Source organism: Schistocerca piceifrons, chromosome 10 (genome assembly GCF_021461385.2).
Source record: "Schistocerca piceifrons isolate TAMUIC-IGC-003096 chromosome 10, iqSchPice1.1, whole genome shotgun sequence".
In the NCBI taxonomy this organism is placed as follows: Eukaryota; Metazoa; Arthropoda; class Insecta; order Orthoptera; family Acrididae; genus Schistocerca; species Schistocerca piceifrons.
The window spans coordinates 91819358-91831681 of record NC_060147.1 but is presented as its reverse complement, the minus strand read 5'-3'; the positions used below and the strand labels follow the sequence as shown (position 1 = coordinate 91831681).

Sequence of the window (12324 nt, the reverse complement as noted above, 5' to 3'; positions counted from 1 at the left end):
GCGCAACGCAATCTGACTTTCTATAATCCCTACAAAAGAATGACCCATACCTTTCACAAATCACTTACCTCACAAAAATCGTCGTTACTCGAACTACTGCAATACAGCGAGCGCCACTACTGCCAGCTAAATAAAAGATTCAAACTACTGAAGGCACTATCTACTGATAGGCATAGTTAACAAATGAAAGATTTTGATAGAGAAAAAACATAGTATTTACCTTAATAGTGTTCAAAAGTCATAATATATATAGCAGTTCATGGCATCCATTCTTACAAATGTACTGTTTCTGATGGACACACGTCCAGATCATCCGCTCTCAAAAATCCGCCATCTCACTTCCCCACATCCACCACTGCTGGCGGCTCACCTCCAACTGCGCAACGCTACGCGCTGTTAACAGCCAACAGCTTAACACTACAATAGCCAACAACAATGCAAACCAGCCACAGACTGCACACAGCACAGCCAGTGACTTCCATACAGAGCGCTACGTGGCGTTACCAATATAAAAACCTAAACAGCCTACTTACAACATCATTGCCTCCTAACCTCAACAGCCCATGCTACACCCAAAGAAAATTCTTCCCAAAAGAAACCGAACGATGCAAAGAATAAATGTAATACTAAAAGTAAGGGCCATTAAGAATATAAAATAATCGATATTTCTATTGTATTAGTTGTACTGGAGTACGAGGTACTGGGAAAACTGAATTAAGCTATGTACAAGCTAAGGTCGTGTTAAAATATGTGCAGTTATAAACCTTTTGAGTCTACATGACTCATGTCAAATGCACTGATGATAGCTTTTCTGCAACTGAAATATAGCTCTGCAATATAGATTGAGTTGCTGATTTACTTCCTGTTTTGTGCAGACAGTATAAGAGCGAAGGTACAAAATTAGAAATAAACGAAGATACAGGAAAACTAAAGAGCAACAGTTAATTTGTAAATATTGTAAATATACTGTTTTATTTTTCTTCATCGACAGGAAGTGAAAAATGGCTAAGCAGGGATCGCTAGAGGACAAATGCAAGGATGTAGGGGGGTAAGATAGATACAGCCTACAGGAAAGCCGGCCGAAGTGGCCGTCCGGTTCTAGGCGCTGCAGTCTGGAACCGCGAGACCGCTACGGTCGCAGGTTCGAATCCTGCCTCGAGCATGGATGTATGTGATGTCCTTAGGTTAGTTAGGTTTAACTAGTTCTAAGTTCTAGGGGACTAATGACCTCAGAAGTTGAGTCCCATAGTGCTCAGAGCCATTTGAACCTATAGGAAAATTAGAGAGACCTTTGGAGAAAAGAGAACCACTTGTATGAATATCAAGAGCTCAGATGGAAACCTAGTTCTAAGCATAGAAGGGAAAGCAGAAAGGTGGAAGGAGTATATAGAGGGTCTATACAAAGGCGATGTACTTGACGACAATATTATGGAAATGGAAGAGGATGTAGATGAAGACGAAATGGGAGATATAATACTGCGTGAAGAGTTTGACAGAGCACTGAAAGACCTGAGCCGAAACAAGGCCTCGGGAGTAGACAACATTCCATTAGGACTACTGACAGCCTTGGGAGAGCCAGTCCTGACAAAACTCTACCATCTGGTGAGCAAGATCTATGAAACAGGCGAAATACCCTCAGACTTCAAGAAGAATATAATAATTCCAATCCCAAAGAAAGCAGGTATTGACAGATGTGAAAATTACCGAACTATCAGTTTAATAAGACACGGATGCAAAATACTAGCACCAATTCTTTAGAGACGAATGGAAAAATTAGTAGAAGCCGACCTCGGGGAAGATCAGTTTGTATTCCGTAGAAATGTTGGAACACGTGAGGCAATACTGACCCTACGACTTATCTTAGAAGAAAGATTAAGCAAAGGCAAACCTACGTTTCTAGCATTTGTAGACTTAGAGAAAGCTTTTGACCATGTTGACTGGAATACTCTCTTTCACATTCTGAAGGTGGCAGGGGTAAAATACAGGGAGCGAAAGGCTATTTACAATTTGTACAGAAACCAGATGGTGGTTATAAGAGTCGAGGGACATGAAAGGGAAGCAGTGGTTGGGAAGGGAGTGAGACAGGGTTGTAGTCTCTCCCCGATGTTATTCAATCTGTATATTGAGCAAGCAGTAAAGGAAACAAAAGAAACATTCGGAGTTGGTATTAAAATCCATGGAGAAGACATAAAAACTTCGAGGTTCGCCGATGACATTGTAATTCTGTCAGAGACAGAAAAGGACCTGGAAGAGCAGTTGAACGGAATGGGCAGTGTCCTGAAAGGAGGATATACGATGAACATCGACAATAGCAAAACGAGGATAATGGAATGTAGTCGAATAAATGCTGAGGGAATTAGATTAGGAAATGAGACGCTTAAAGTAGTAAATGAATTTTGCTATTTGGGGAGCAGAGTAATTGATGGTGGTCGAAGTAGAAAGGATATAAAATGTAGACTGGCAATGGCAAGGAAAGCGTTTCTGAAGAAGAGAAATTTGTTAACATCGAGTATAGATTTAAGTGTCGGGAAGTCGTTTCTGGAAGTATTTGTATAGAGTGTAGCCATGTATGGAAGTGAAACGTGGACGATAAATAGTTTAGACAAGAAGAGATTAGAAGCTTTCGAAATTTGGTGCTACACAAGAATGCTGAAGATTAGATGGGTAGATCACATAACTAATGAGGAGGTATTGAACAGAATTGGGGAGAAGAGGAGTTTGTGGTACAACTTGACCAGAAGAAGGGATCGGTTGGTAGGACATGTTCTGAGGCATCAAGGGATCACAAATTTACTACTGGAGGGCAGCGTGGAGGGTAAAAATCGTAGAGGGAGCCCAAGAGATGAATACAGTAAGCAGATTCAGAAGGATGTAGGCTGCAGTAGGTACTGCGAGATGAAGAAGCTTGCACAGGATAGAGTAGCATGGAGAGCTGCATCAAACCAGTCTCAGGACTGAAGACCACAACAACAACAACAGATATCCCGCTGGGATCTCTACAGCAGTACTATCGGAGCTTGGAAAAACAAATGAGTTACGAAATGACGTGTAATTCACGATACTGCCGCTAGGGGACTAGTAAGCAGCAATGGCTGACAATGGAATACTGACGACACAGCAACGATCGGCAATTGTGTTGCTTTTTCATGAAACGACCTTGTGACTCAGAGGCGTTTTCGACAACAGTTTATTACATGATGGGTCCCTTGCAAGAAGACCATCCACAGGTTGTAAGATAAATTTGTACAGGGAGGAACAGTATTGGGAGCGAAGCGACGTCGGCCTAAGCCTGTTTGTTCTCCGGAGAATACTGAAGAGGTACGAGTTGCCCGGGAAATCGTGTAGAAAGGCAGCAGTGCAACTGGGAATATCCAGTCGCTCCGTTCAACGCGTTCTTAAAAGTGACCGACCTCCATATGTACACATACAAGATGACTTGTGCACAGAACACAGAAGCTCACTGAAGAACACAAGCGGCAGAGACAACTGTTTGCTCAGTGGGCGGAAGATAGGGAAGAAACACTCAACAACGCTTGGTTTTCAGACGAGGCGCATTTTCACTTAGACGGTGTGGTTAACAAACAAAATATACGCTTTTCGGCAACTGAAAACCCACAAGTGCTTCATAAACGACAACATTATGCTCCGAAGATTACAGCGTGGGCAGCAATTTCCAGTCACGGACTTATTGGACCGCTTTTCTTTGAAGAAACTGTGAACAGCGAGCGTTATTTGAGCATGCTTCGCAGTAGCTTCATTCCACAGCTTCTTGCTACTGCCTTGCCCTTCAACACGCAGTAGTTCATGCAAGATGGAGCAAGGCCACATACTGCAAACACTGTGTTGGAGTTTTTACACGAGTTTCGACATGCGGATCATTTCACTCAGGTTTCCAAGTCGCTTGAATTACGGACAAAATTGGCCCCCCAATAGTTCAGATCTCAATCCACCTGAGTTTTTTCTTTGAAGGTACCTAAAGGAAAAAAAATTCCCGAAACGTCCTCGTGATTTAATGGAGCTCAGAAGACTTATTCCCCCCAGAAAGCATTGTCATAAACACCACAGGCTTTACTGGTATTGGGAGCCATGCTTCTGCCCTTACTACTGTTTATATGCACATGTCCTGACAAAACTGGCACTAGCGAGAATCTGAAATTTGAGATAGAGTTGCCATTTCTCAGTTTATCGCGGAAATATCGACTAATATGAAAAAGACACATCACTTTCCACGTTTTACATGTAATGACCCTCGCTGTCCCTTACTACTGTGTACAAAAAGGTTGTCAATTGCGACTACAATCTTTACAAACGAAATTAACTGTTTAAATAACCTATGTATCATGTGAAACTTTTTTCATAAACTTTCAGAAATTGAAAAATTATCAAATGGAAGATCTATAGCATTGGGGAATTATACGAGGTGCATTCAAGTTCTAAGGCCTCCGATTTTTTTTCTCTTGACTGGAAAGAGATAGAAACATGCGCATTGTTTTAAAATGAGGCCACGTTCATTGTCAATACGTCCCAGAGATGGCAGCACCGTACGGCAGATGGAATTTTACCGCCAGCAGCGAGAATGAGAACTGTTTTAAATACTTAAAATGGCGACTTTTTCCTTACTTGAACAGCGTGCAATCATTCGTTTTCTGAATTTGCGTGGTGTGAAACCAATTGAAATTCATCGACAGTTGAATGAGGCATGTGGTGATGGAGTTATGGAGGTGTCAAAAGTGCGTTCGTGGGTGCGACAGTTTAATGAAGGCAGAACATCGTGTGACAACAAACCGAAACAACCTCGGGCTCGCACAAGCCGGTCTGACGACAAGATCGAGAAAGTGGAGAGAATTGTTTTGGGGATCGTCGAATGACTGTTGAACAGATCGCCTCCAGATTTAGCATTTCTGTGGGTTCTGTGCACACAATCCTGCATGACGACCTGAAAATGAGAAAAGTGTCATCCAGGTCGAATGCTGACGGACGACCACACGACTGCCCGTGTGGCATGTTGCCGAGCAATGTTGACGCGCAACGACAGCACGAATGGGACTTTCTTTTCGTCGGTTGTGACAATGGATGAGACGTGGATGCCATTTCTCAATCCAGAAACAAAGCGCCAGCCAGCTCAATGGAAGCACACAGTTTCTTCGTGATAACAACTTTGAAGTGATTCCTCATGCTCCCTACTCACCTGACCTGGCTCCTAGTGACTTTTGGCTTTTTCCAACAATGAAAGACACTCTCTGTGGCCGCACATTCACCAGCCGTGCTGCTATTGCCTCAGCGACTTTCCAGTGGTCAAACCAGACTCCTAAAGAAGCCTTCGCCGCTGCCATGGAATCAAGGCGTCAGCGTTGTGAAAAATGTGTACGTCTGCAGGGCGATTACGTCGAGAAGTAACGCCAGTTTCATCGATTTCGGGTGAGTAGTTACTTAGAAAAAAAATCGGAGGCCTTAGAACTTGAATGCACCTCGTACATTGTATCGTCTCCTGGCAAAACACATATGTGGTTAAAAAAAAGGAAAAGAACTGGATGATTATAATTTTAATTCTGTATGGACAGTGACTGCGTGAAATTTATGTAATAAAGAGAAACCATTATGTGTCATGTTTTATAATTGTATACAGTTATGTATCGCCTTTTTTTAACGACAATATCTGTGTCGGTGAGAACTGAAACCACCACAGACGATACTTATAAAATATCAAACAAAGTTGTAAATATATCAAACTGAGTATAAATAGTAGTGACCGAGCATTAATTTCTCTGTCGTCGTTTTGGAGCTACGTGAGTAGGAAGAGCCTGTGACGCTATATTGTATGCTTGTGTAGAATTATTTTGTCAAGATTGAGAGAAGGACGCCATTAGGCATTGATTTGTAAAGGTTTGTAGGAGTTTAGTCTGTGTAAATGTGCTGGCCGAGTGGTTCTAGGCGTTACAGTCTGGAACTCCGCGACCGCTACGGTAGCAGGTTCGAATCCTGCCTCGGGCATGGATATGTGTGATGTCCTTGGGTTGGTTAGGTTTAAGTAGTTCTGAGTTCTAGGGGACTGATGACCTCAGATGTTAAGTCCCATAGTGCTCAGAGCCATTTGAACTATTTTTGTCTATAGGTTGAAATGTGGCTACACTGAGTCACAGCGCCAGAGATTGCGCCAAAGATTATTATTCCGCCGCCTCCACTGGTGCAGTGGTAGTTCAGAGGTTGCTGTGGGCAGTACTTGTTGAGAGAATGTCGAGAGCAGTACTAGTTCAGAGGATGTCGTGTGCAGTTGTGTTCTGTTGGGCGAGACAGTAGATGCTGTTCGGTTGGTGTAATGTATAGATGGAAGATGTTGCAATGATCACTGTGTATTTTTCGTCAATATATATGGAGGTAACAAAAAAAAATTTTATTTCACATTTCCTTAACGACAATGCCTCTTGGTCACAGGTTCAGTCAACAAAGCATCTGGCTCGTGTTCATGTGTTAGACTTGTAATTCTGGTTTCTATGTGCAATTATAGTATTTCTGGTTTTTCAATTAGTTCATTGTAAATGGTGTTTAAAATATCTTGTATTGAGGAAGAACCGTGCCAGATACATGTACGTTGAATCACACTTCCACACACAGAACAGTTACAATTGTGCTTTGTTGTTTCGTAGCTTTTCTAGTTGCATCAATTGTGCTAACGGAAATTTCCTTTCATTCTTTATTGTTATTTTTTGTAGTCAGATTGCGTACTAATACTAGTCAAGGCCAATGGTTACGAGACTTCGTAAGCGGACACATAGCTACTAAAATTATTATTGCATTTTAATTAAGCCCTAAGCCCCCATGCAAGGTTTTGGATAGAGTTACTTAGTGAAAACTTGCATTATGATTTGTGATAAGCTTGCCTGCTATTTTATCCCATCCTTTTAAGACGTTTTCGGCTATTTAAACATTATTCGTGGTGCAGAGCTGCGCTACGAACGAACGAGCCGCTGCCGCGGCGCATTCAAACTGCATTAAATGAAACCAAAGAAGCGGACAGGTAACAGTGAACTAAAGTTATTTCTTTCAGCTTTCTGGATTGCAGGGCAGAGCAGCAGATTTTATTATGTGTTTTACATGTGGACCCGGGCTGCGGATGATGTTATATTATGAACAGTGCAAAAAGATAATTTACCTTCATGACACAAAACAAATCTTGCTGTGCGATAGTTCTAGTCTGGCAAACATTATAGTAAAAACATTTTTTCTCTGATAATAGTCTCATGTTCTGTGTTAGTCGTGGTACTTATTGGTATTTTAATGGTAACAAAAATCCACTGCAAAATTTTGATGTTGAACAAACATTGCGTACTGTAACATCAGTATTGATAACGAAATAATTTTCAGTGACTTTTTCAATAGCTGTGAAGTAAGAAAGATATGTTGAACATTATAGCGAGTTACAGTAACGAAACAATGTTCCCTTTACAGAAAGCCAGAACCAGAATAATAAGAACATAATATACTTTGTTTTGTTGAAAATTAATGAGCCAAAGAGTGTCACAGCACAGCATCCCTAAAAAGTATTTCAGGTCTCTTTTCGTAGCAACATATATTCTCTCATCCATTTATCAATATATTAGTTGTTACGCGAGCAATGACAACATACTAGGAGTTAGTTTCTTACAGTCGACTGCTATGTAGACCTTTGGGATGTTAGTGTATGAATACTGAACAGCAACTTAAAATACAAAAATGTCAAGACTCAGACAGATCAGTTTACGAAACCGGAGCCGCTACTTCTCCATCGAGCAACTCCTCAGTTTGCCTCACAAGGGCTGAGCGCACCCCGCTTGCCAACAGCGCTCGGCAGACCGGATGGTCACCCATCCAAGTGCTAGCCCAGCCCGACAGCGCTTAACTTCGGCGGTCTGACGGGACCCACTGTTACCATTGCGCCAAGGCCGTTGGCACTTGAGTGCAAAACATCAGTTAAAATTGATGTCCGTCCTGTTTTTCAAATTATTGAGTTGTTAGACAGGCAAAGAATACTGCAACGCTTTGTGGGGGTTTTAGCAATGGAAGAAACCTGATTCACGATGTGCGATGCAGATTCACTTATGGCATTCACCTATTAAAATTTGAGGAAAGCATCAAAACCCAACCAGAATACGGTTTGGTAATTTAGTATCATGAACCAAGTTAACGGCAACTGGTATATGTCTCTGACATAAGCTAGTATATTTACTATTAGCTATATTATATGACTGAACGTTTAACATTATAAAGTAAGTTTTATTCATAATCTCATGACACGCCATTGAATTAAAGAGGCCTACTTCCTCTTCTCAAGTAATTTAATTAAACAGACCTCTCATCCTCTGTTCTGATTTACATAAACACAGGGGTGTTCAAAAAGTCTCTCCGCAGTGCCGTATGGTTGTTAGCCGCGCGTGCCGTATGATTGTTCGCCTGCCTGGGTTACTTCCCTTCAAGTGAACTCTCCCAACATTCCACTGTTTCGTTTATCTCAGCCAGCGTCAGTAGTGTCGTTGGTGTGTGTCGTTACGTGTTGACGTGGACGTTTATGTTTAGTTGTTTCGTTTTTGTCACTATTACAATGCTAAGCATCGACGAACGTGTGTTTTAGTCGAACAAGTGTTCAAAGCTGGCGGTAAATACACAGTTTCAGTTCGTCAAGCATTTAACTCAGTTTTCCCGGAGACAACACTCCCACATAGCGATACTGTGCGAGATTTGATTGACAAATTTCGAAGTACGGGTTCAGTGACAGATGCACCGAGAAGTTGTCGTCCTAGCGTTTTGTCTGACGATAAACTACTCGACATTTCCGATAAAATGTCGGTGAGTCCGAACTCGCCCAGGAAATCGGTGTTAGTGCCGGAACGGCCCACACAGCTGTGTAAATATAACTTTTCCCATTCAAAGTGACAGTCGTGCAAGAACTGAAGAATACTGATCATGCATGAGACTGCATTATTGTCAATGGTTCAAAAATTTCGTTCAACAAAATGGAAGGGATATTCTTAACGAACCGTTTTACACTGATGAAGCGTGGTTTCATTTATCCGGGTACACGAACTCGCAAAATTCTCGTATAAGGAGTACTGCAAATCCATTGTGTATTCATGAGGAACCACTTCATTCTGTGAAAATAGGAGTTTAGATTGCAATTTCTAGACGTCGGATTGTGGGTCCCATATTTTTCAACGAAACAATAAACGCACAAGGATACTGCAGTGATATTCTGTACCCATTCACAGGAGAACTTGTGTTAAGTGAAATACTGAACGGTTATTTTCAGCAAGATGGTGCAACCGCGCATACAGCTCGCGTTTCAATGTCACTGCTTGCTGATGTTTTTGGTGATTGCATAATTTCACAGGGACTTTGGCCCACACGATTGCCTGACCTAACACGACCTGTCTTTTCCTTCTGGGGTGCGGCGAAAGCAACTGTCTATAAAAACCGTCAAAAATCCATCGATGAATTGAGAACCGCAATATCCACTTTCACTGCTTCTGTTAGAGAAGAAATGTTACAGCTTGTGTTTGGAAACATGATTAGAAGAATTGAGTTGTGTATGTAACAACGGGAGGGGGGAGGGCACTTTCAACATTTAATGTGAAAATTAAGTAAAAATGAATATTCAATAAATAATTTCTATTTCACCGAGTTTCCATTTCGGTATATTCACTGCGGCATACGGCACGCGCGGCTAACAATCATACGGCACTGCGGAAAGACTTTTTGAACACCCCGTATAATAACGTACCACATAGCTGTATGAGTCAGTGGAGACATTTTCGTAAGTAAGTTGTGTGTCCCACAATTTCTTAGTCTCAAAACTAATGTATAATTTTTCACATTTACAGATAAAATGAATCCTTGATATGTAACTTACACTTCCGTACAGACTACGAAGCTGGCACTTGAACGTCTTTATCAGAAATCCATACAGCAATGACCAGTGGTAAACGTACCTGCAAGAAGAAAAAGAAAAAAATCACTGACATATTGCTACTGACTAAATGTTTGTAAATGAAATTGTAAAACAAATATTTTAAGAATACATGAAATGAAATGACGATTTTTGGTTAGAGAGACTGTGTGTTTTGGAATAATCTAACACCATAAATACTCGTAGTTCTCAGTATTATAATATAGTAGTAGCTATTGTTTTTATAACTGACAATATCTCGTCACGAAGAATACTGCACCTGCACATTTCAATTAAAGTTTATTTTTGGTCTCAGTTAAATGGCATAAATGATCACTGACTGACTGTAATGATATGTAACATCTGGTGTGCCAACAGAGAAGGTGTGAGATTTCATGCTGGTATGGTACAATTTCATTATTGTCAAACAGCTGCCTGATTGCTTTTACCTAAGTTTCCTGACGTGAACTCTGAGTTGTGCAGGGTATTATGTATGATCAGTGCTAATGGTCACTATTTTGTGTTGTACATGTGTAAAAATACACTTTTTCCTAAGTGCTATTTATTTTTCACAAAAAAAGAGCTTCTGAAAAGGTATTTGGGGAAGACCAAAATTATCGTCACGTGCTTCTCTTCCATTCACGCAAAATCTTTAAAGTATGGTGTAACGTATTACTATGTTTACGGCGTTGCTCATCGAACCATGTACTTTATCTCGCATTTCTAGCTGCATCTCTCACATAAACAATAATAAAAATTCAGAAATTCAGGGTCGCCACCAGCCCAAGCCCTTCCTAACCATTTAGAAAAAAAAACGGAGCTGGAAAATTATTAGTTAAAATGCTTTAATAATTCAATTACAAGTATGCAAATTTCTTTAAGTAGCCAAGTAAATAGCACTCCATGTCGTGCATGAAGCAACTTGATTAATTCATGATTGGAAATCGGAGTAAGTGGGTAAGATAAACACAGAATTCATCTTTCACTTAGATTATTTATTGTGTCTAAGTATTTGGTTGCACATTCTAACTACACGTAACTGGTGCCTGACTCGAAATATTTAAGTAAGAATTACGTGAGAATGTAACCGAGCACAATTTAATTACAACAAGAAGAAACACAGAGAACTGGGGTGGGAGACAATGATACTATCGTCTCCTTTGCATTCATACCATAAAAATATCTCAGTGAGATTCGCATTACGGTTCTACCGATGCACTATTCTGGACAGAGGTTTAACCAATGCACGAGGTTGCGCCATAGTTATTCAACATACTAACTGCATCTGCTGCTTGCAAACGGCCGAACTAGAGCACGTGGTGCATTCCGAATCAAACTGCTGTGCTGCTTTTTAGAAAGCGCACGAAAGGAGATATTCTTGCAGAAATTATAGCTCATTAATCAAGTAAACTGTTAAAATAAAGCCTATTGCGGTGCCGTGGTGGACCAGAAGGGTCATTTATTACCAAACGTGTGGCACAAAATCGACACCCAAAGGCAAAAGCAACACCCACAAAATATAAGATAAAAAATCATTAAAAAAACTCGCTTCACATGCTTCATTTAAGCTGAAGTTCTTAAATACTTCACCACTTAAACATCTACATCTACATCCATACTCCGCAAGCCACCTGACGGTGTGTGGCGGAGGGTACCTTGAGTACCTCTATCGGTTCTCCCTTCTATTCCAGTCTCGTATAGTTCGTGGAAAGAAGGACTGTCGGTAGGCCTCTGTGTGGGCTCTAATGTCTCTGATTTTATCCTCATGGTCTCTTCGCGAGATATACGTAGGTGGGAGCAATATACTGCTTGACTCCTCGGTGAAGGTATGTTCTCGAAACTTCAACAAAATCCCGCACCGAGCTACAGAGCGTCTCTCCTGCAGAGTCTTCCACTGGAGTTTATCTATCATCTCCGTAACGCTTTCGCGATTACTAAATAATCCTGTAACGAAGCGCGCTGCTCTCCTTTGGATCTTCTGTATCTCTTCTATCAACCCTATCTGGCACGGAACGCACACTGCTGAGCAGTATTCAAGCAGTGGGCGAACAAGCGTACTGTAACCTACTTCCTTTGTTTTCGGATTGCATTTCCTTAGGATTCTTCCAATGAATCTCAGTCTGGCATCTGCTTTACCGACGATCAACTTTATATGATCATTCCATTTTAAATCACTACTAATGCCCACTCCCAGATAATTTATGGAATTAACTGCTTCCAGTTGCTGACCTGCTATATTGTACCGAAATGATATGGGATCTTTGTTTCTGTGTATTCGCAGCACATTACACTTGTCTACAATTGCCATTCCCTGCACCATGCGTCAATTCGCTGCAGATGCTCCTGCGTATCAGTACAATTTTCCATTGTTACAACCTCTCGATATACCACAGCATCATCCGCAAAAA

General features: G+C 41.1%; 1 protein-coding gene across 2 annotated transcripts in view; it reads right to left on the bottom strand.

Moving 5' to 3' along the window:
* The window catches only part of LOC124718993, a 661726-nt gene that overhangs the window by 369381 nt on the left and 280021 nt on the right, over positions 1-12324 (bottom strand). The window lies entirely within an intron of this gene.